The sequence below is a fragment of the Amblyraja radiata genome, chromosome 2 (assembly GCF_010909765.2).
Source record: "Amblyraja radiata isolate CabotCenter1 chromosome 2, sAmbRad1.1.pri, whole genome shotgun sequence".
In the NCBI taxonomy this organism is placed as follows: Eukaryota; Metazoa; Chordata; class Chondrichthyes; order Rajiformes; family Rajidae; genus Amblyraja; species Amblyraja radiata.
The window spans coordinates 142,634,875-142,641,005 of record NC_045957.1 but is presented as its reverse complement, the minus strand read 5'-3'; positions in this window follow the sequence as shown (position 1 = coordinate 142,641,005).

Below are 6,131 nucleotides of genomic sequence, written 5' to 3'. Positions count from 1 at the left end.
TGTAAAGCGGAGATTGATAGATTCTAGATTAGTAAGGGTGCCAAAGGTTATGGGGAAAAGGTAGGAGTAGATCAGCCATGATTGAATGGCGGAGCAGACTCGATGGCCGAATAGCCAGATTCTGCTTCTATGTCTAATGAACGTATTTAAGTGGTCTGAGAAACGACTACTGGAGTTTTCAACAGATCTTTATTTACAAGTTCGATATCCAGTATACAGGTTCTCCAGACACGTCTTCCCATAACGGTGGTCAGCGCTGAACTAACGCGGGCAAGTGAAAAACCGCGCGAAACAAGCGGCCCCTCCCGAGTCACGTGACCGCGGCTTCCAAACGCCGGGTTCGATATCTGCGTGCGCTAGCAGGCCCTGCTACAGTATGAACAATTTATTGCAATATGCATGTTTGGAAGATCCATTTTTCAATGCTTTGTTGTGAGTGTCGGTCCTGTCAGACGAAGATAGAGTTCAGGTTGTTCTGAATTTGTGATCAATGTTTTCCCAAGAGGAATTGCAGAATGAAGATCATTCAATTGAAGCCATTTATCACAAACCTTGTTACTTTAAAGGCTTATGAATGACTGGCATTGTAAATGGTGCTAGTACAGGCAGAACCCACTCTGTGTGGTTAAGGGATTTTCATTATCCTGTCTGGGTCAGTACATTTTAAAGTGCAGTTTACACAGTTGTGGCACTGATTGTCCGCGCTAAACTTTGCTGTCACAGTTAATGCATGGCAAATATTTTTGCGAGATAGCAACTGCTTGCCAAAGGTCACGGGAAGGCCACTTCTATGTTAAGACATCCTTGTAGTCTGGAGAGCAATTATTTTGTTTGCTGTGCATTTTGCACATTCCGATTTGAAAAGGGCCCATAACATAACCCCGGCTTTGTGCTGCCATTTATCAGTCCACTTCAACAGTGACACCGCCTGACAGGGGCGGCAGCCGTGGCAGCTGTAAGAGTGAGAAAGACTGACTCGCTTGCACCAACCCTCCACTCAGCTTAATAAGCCCCTTTCATTCAGCAGAAGAGCCACGACTTCCACAGACGTACGATGACTTGCAGGTTGCAATGATCGTTTCATCAGCTCCTAAGTGTTGGGGTGTGTGGGGAAGATGCCGCAGGTCAGTCAATCGAATCGGGCTTCACCAGTGAGATGTAAATCAGTGTCTGATGCACCTTATTATCATAATCATAATCATACTTTATTAGTCAAGTATGTTTTGCAACATACAAGGAATTTGTATATGTCTATGTAGAGACAATCTGTACATTGTACACTGTATATACACTGTAAACGGCTCGATTGTATTGTCTTTTTGCTCGCTGGTTAGCAGGCAATAAAGGCTTTCCCCTGTGCCTCGGTACACGTGACAAAAACGCAACAACAATAATGTGCATGTGAAAATATCGCTACTTTGAAAAACGTTGAGAAGATACTTCTTCAAGTGCATCTTGTAAGCATTTATCCCAGTTTGACAATGGTTCAATCGTTTCTTTATTGTCACTTCTAGCGGGTACGGTGAAATCCATTTTTTGAATGCAGCTCAGCAAGACTATCCCTGTACATTCACACAATCCCCTGGTTAGTACAGAATGTACAGAACAGCTCACTGAGTCCATATGTAAGAGGCCCATTTTGCCACCACAAAGGCCCGTTGCTGACGTTGCCTCCATCTGATCATCCCGCAAACCGATGCCAGAAGGTCTTAAGTGATAGGAGCAGAATTAGGCCATTCGGCCCACCAGGTCTACTCCACCATTCAATCGTGGGTCATCTGTCTTTCCCTCTCAACACCATTCTCCTGCCAGCTCCCCGTAACCCCTGACACCCGTACTAATCAAGTGTCCCCCCCCCCCCCCCCCCACTGTATGAAGCAGAGCCTATTCTCATGCTCTTTGTTAGCTCCTAATTCTCCTGCCTTGCATGCTTTGACTGTGAGCTTCCCTTACCTATGCGTGTTTTGCACCCTCTTTTTCCTCTGGCTTGCTATCTCCCTCAGAAAAAGAGAAAAAAAGACTCAAATAGATGGCAGTTTGGATATCAGATTTATAGTCCTGTCCCATGGTACGAGTTCATTCCAAGAGTTCTCCCGAGTTTGCCCTGATTCGAACTCGGAGATTTACGGTAATGGCCACTCGTCGGTACTCGGGGCTCTCGTGGACATTTTTCAACATGTTGAAAAATCTTCACGAGTCTTCCCGTGCTTACCTGCCGTTAGTGAGTCTTCCCGAGTACCTGCCGTTAGCGTTACGAGCCGCGATGTGACGTCCCCAAGCTCCGACGTACCCGCTACATTCATTCTCCATGCTTACCACGAGTTTGATTTTTTTTTAAATCTCTTGAATGAACTCGTACCGTGGGACAGGGTTTTAAACTTGATGGATCATAAAGATGATCACACATGAAGAAGAGTACTCGGGATATTTCTCAAGAGTCAGGAGTGTTTTATTGTCATTTGTACTGAAACGGAACAATGCAATTCTTACTTGCAGTAGCACAATAGGTTTGTAAACACAGTCCTCAATGTCTAACATAAAAAACAAACAAAGAAAGGAAGTTCAACAAATGAAAAACCCAATCTAGTACAAAACAAAACCCAAAGTCTCCATAGCAACCAAGGCTGTTCGTAGTTGCTTTACCTCCCCCCTCGATTCCATCCAAGCCGTAACGCCCTGGTCAATTTGTACTTTCCCTTGCAACTGCAGGGATTGCTACACTTGTCGCTTTACCTTCCCCCTCAACTCCATCCAAGGACCCAAGCAGTCCTTCCAGGTGAGGCAGAGGTTCACCTGCACCTCCTCCAACCTCATTTATTGCATCCGCTGTTCCAGGTGTCAACTGCTCTGCATCTGTGAGACCAAGCGCAGGCTTGGCGATGGCTTCCCCCAACACCTCCGCTCAGTTCTTTTTTATTTCAAAATAGACTTTATTTGAGAAATAAATATATATAATACATGATTGTTACAAAACTCCATCCGACATTCTTGAAGGCTATATATACATACATACAAACAGTTTCCCCAAATCAAATGTTTTTACCCCACACCCTTGCCACTCATGTGGCCCACTGGCGTGGAATCCCTTCCCTTATTTTGAGGGGTGCCTCCACCACACCCTGCCCCCCATGTCCAGCAGCGGAAGGTCCCTAGACTGTGGTCCTCCCCCACCGAGCCTTGGTGTTGGCTGCACCGAGCTTCAGGGCGTCCCTCAGCACGTACTCCTGCAGTCTGCAGCGGGCCAGTCGACAACATTCCCCGACCGACATCTCGCTCCGCTGGGTGGTCAACAACGCTCGGGCAGATCAAAGAGCGTCTTTCACCGAGGATGATCTTCCAGCAGCACTCGATGTCAGTCTCTGAATGCGTCCCTAGGAACCCTCCGCTCAGTTCGCATTAACCAACCTGATCTCCCGGTGGCTCAGCACTTCAACTCCCCCTTCCATTCCGAATCCGACCTTTCTGTCCAGGGCCAGAGTGAGTCCCACCGCAAATTGGAGGAACAGCACCTCATATTTTGCTTGGGTAGTTTACACCCCAGCGGTATGAACATTGACCTCCAATTTCAGGTAGTTCTTGCTTTCTCCTTCCTTCCCAGCTCTCCCACAGCCTACTGTCTCCGCCTCTTCCTTTATTTTTCCCCCCCCCCCCCCCCCCCCCACCCCCGACATCAGTCTGAAGTCTCGACCCGAAACGTTACATATTCCTTCGCTCTATAGATGCTGCCTCACCCGCTGAGTTTCTCCAGCATTTTTGTCTACCTTCATAGTTTGGGATTAGTTTGAGTTTGCAGTGTTCAATCGCATGATGGTTGTTGAGAAGAAGCTGTTCCTGAAACTGGCTGCCACAGTTTTCAGACTCAACCTACTTCTCGATGGCAGGAGTGAAATGAGAGCATGGCCAGGATGGTGTAGGTCCTAGCTGATGCTAGCTGCCTTTTTAAGACAGTGCTTCTATCAATCCTTTCGATGGTGGAGAGGCCAGTAGATGTAATAGACCGGCGGACTGGGCAATGTTCACGTCAATTAAATGGAATATTTTGTTTATCGTATAATTTCCTGTCCACTTTTCTTGTGGCATTTTAAGAGAGACTCATTTCAACAATGCACCTTCTGTTTACCTGATTGAAATTCATTTAGACAATACCTTGTATAAAATGTATCTCAGAGTATCCTTAATTTGCTCATAAATTGTTCGCAATTGTTGCATTAATTCTGCACATTCAACCAAAAAGAGCTGACTTCAAGAGTTTTACTGGTCTGCTCTGGTAGCTATTGTGGCAGTGGCTAGTTTGTATAAAGATCCACTGCTGAAATGAGGATGGTGAAGAGGTTCGCGTGTTGTACAAACACTAATTTAATATTTAAAACACACAGGTTAATATTAGTACAAAAGCGATGGCTGCCAAGTGAAGTCTACCTCTGTTGTCTGCTGCACCCCGTCACCTCACCACACAGATCGGCGTTGATTGGTCGGCCCAGATCACGCCATTTCACGCAAGAGTTCGAGCTCGACAAACGAAGGTTCGAGACCAAAGTGGCTCGCCACAAGATGGCGCAAGATGGTGTCAAATCTTTCCCATAACCTACATAAGATAATTAGGGTCTCGATTCAAATGTCACTTAGCCATGTTCTCCAGAGATGCTGCATGACCTGCTGAGTTACTCCAACACTTTGTGTCCTTTTGTGTATTAACCAGAATCTTCAGTTCTTTGTTTCTAGTTTTGATGCACTGTATTTTTTTACAGAAGGGGACGTGGGTGCTTTTGATAAACTTGCACACTCTGATCTGAGTTGCCATTGAATGACATTTTGATATCGTTCCTCACAAAACCCAACCGTATTGAAGAATAATGTTAAGAAAATCACGGTCAGTTTCAAGGCAAATATGAGAGTTAGAACAAAGGTGTTAGATGTGAGAGATTAGTCCAAAATGTCGGGCTAAAAAGGTGGGTTTTAAACATTGAAACATAGAAACATAGAAAATAGGTGCAGGAGTAGGCCATTCGGCCCTTCGAGCCTGCACCGCCATTCAATATGATCATGGCTGATCATCCAACTCAGTATCATGTATTCAAGAAGGAACTGCAGATGCTGGAAGATCGAAGGTACACAAAAATGCTGGAGAAACTCAGCGGGTGCAGCAGCATCTATGGAGCGAAGGAAATGGGCGACGTTTCGGGCCGAAACCCTTCTTCAGACTGATGGGGGGTGGGGGGGAGAAGGAAGGAAAAAGGGAGGAGGAGGAGCCCGAGGGCGGGGGGATGGGAGGAGACAGCTCGAGGGTTAAGGAAGGGGAGGAGACAGCAAGGGCTAGCAAAACTGGGAGAATTCAACGTTCATGCCATCCGGACGCAAGCAACCCAGGCGGAATCACAAAAATGCTGGAGAAACTCAGCGGGTGCAGCTGGGTTGCTTGCGTCCGGATGGCATGAACGTTGAATTCTCCCAGTTTTGCTAGCCCTTGCTGTCTCCTCCCCTTCCTTAACCCTCGAGCTGTCTCCTCCCATCCCCCCACCCTCGGGCTCCTCCTCCTCCCTTTTTCCTTCCTTCTCCCCCCCACCCCCCATCAGTCTGAAGAAGGGTTTCGGCCCGAAACGTCGCCCATTTCCTTCGCTCCATAGATGCTGCTGCACCCGCTGAGTTTCTCCGGCATTTTTGTGTACCTTCAGTATCATGTACCTGCCTTCTCTCCATACCCACTGATCCCTTTAGTCACAAGGGCCACATCTAACTCCCTCTTAAATATAGCCAATGAACTGGCCTCAACTACCTTCTGTGGCAGAGAATTCCACAGATTCACCACTCTGTGTGAAAAATGTTTTTCTCATCTCAGTCTTAAAATACTTTCCCCTTTATCCTTGAAATGTGACCCCTTGTTCTGGACTTCCCCAACATCGGGAACAATCTTCCTGCATCTAGCCTGTCCAACCCCTAAAGAATTTTGTGCGTTTCTGTAAGATCCCCCCTCAATCTTCTAAATTCTAGCGAGTACAAGCCGAGTCTATCCAGTCTGTCTTCATATGAAAGTGCTGACATCCCAGGAATCAGTCTGGCAAACCTTCTCTGTACTCCCTCTATTGGCAAGAATGTCTTTCCTCCGATTAGGAGACCAAAACTCTACAACAGTT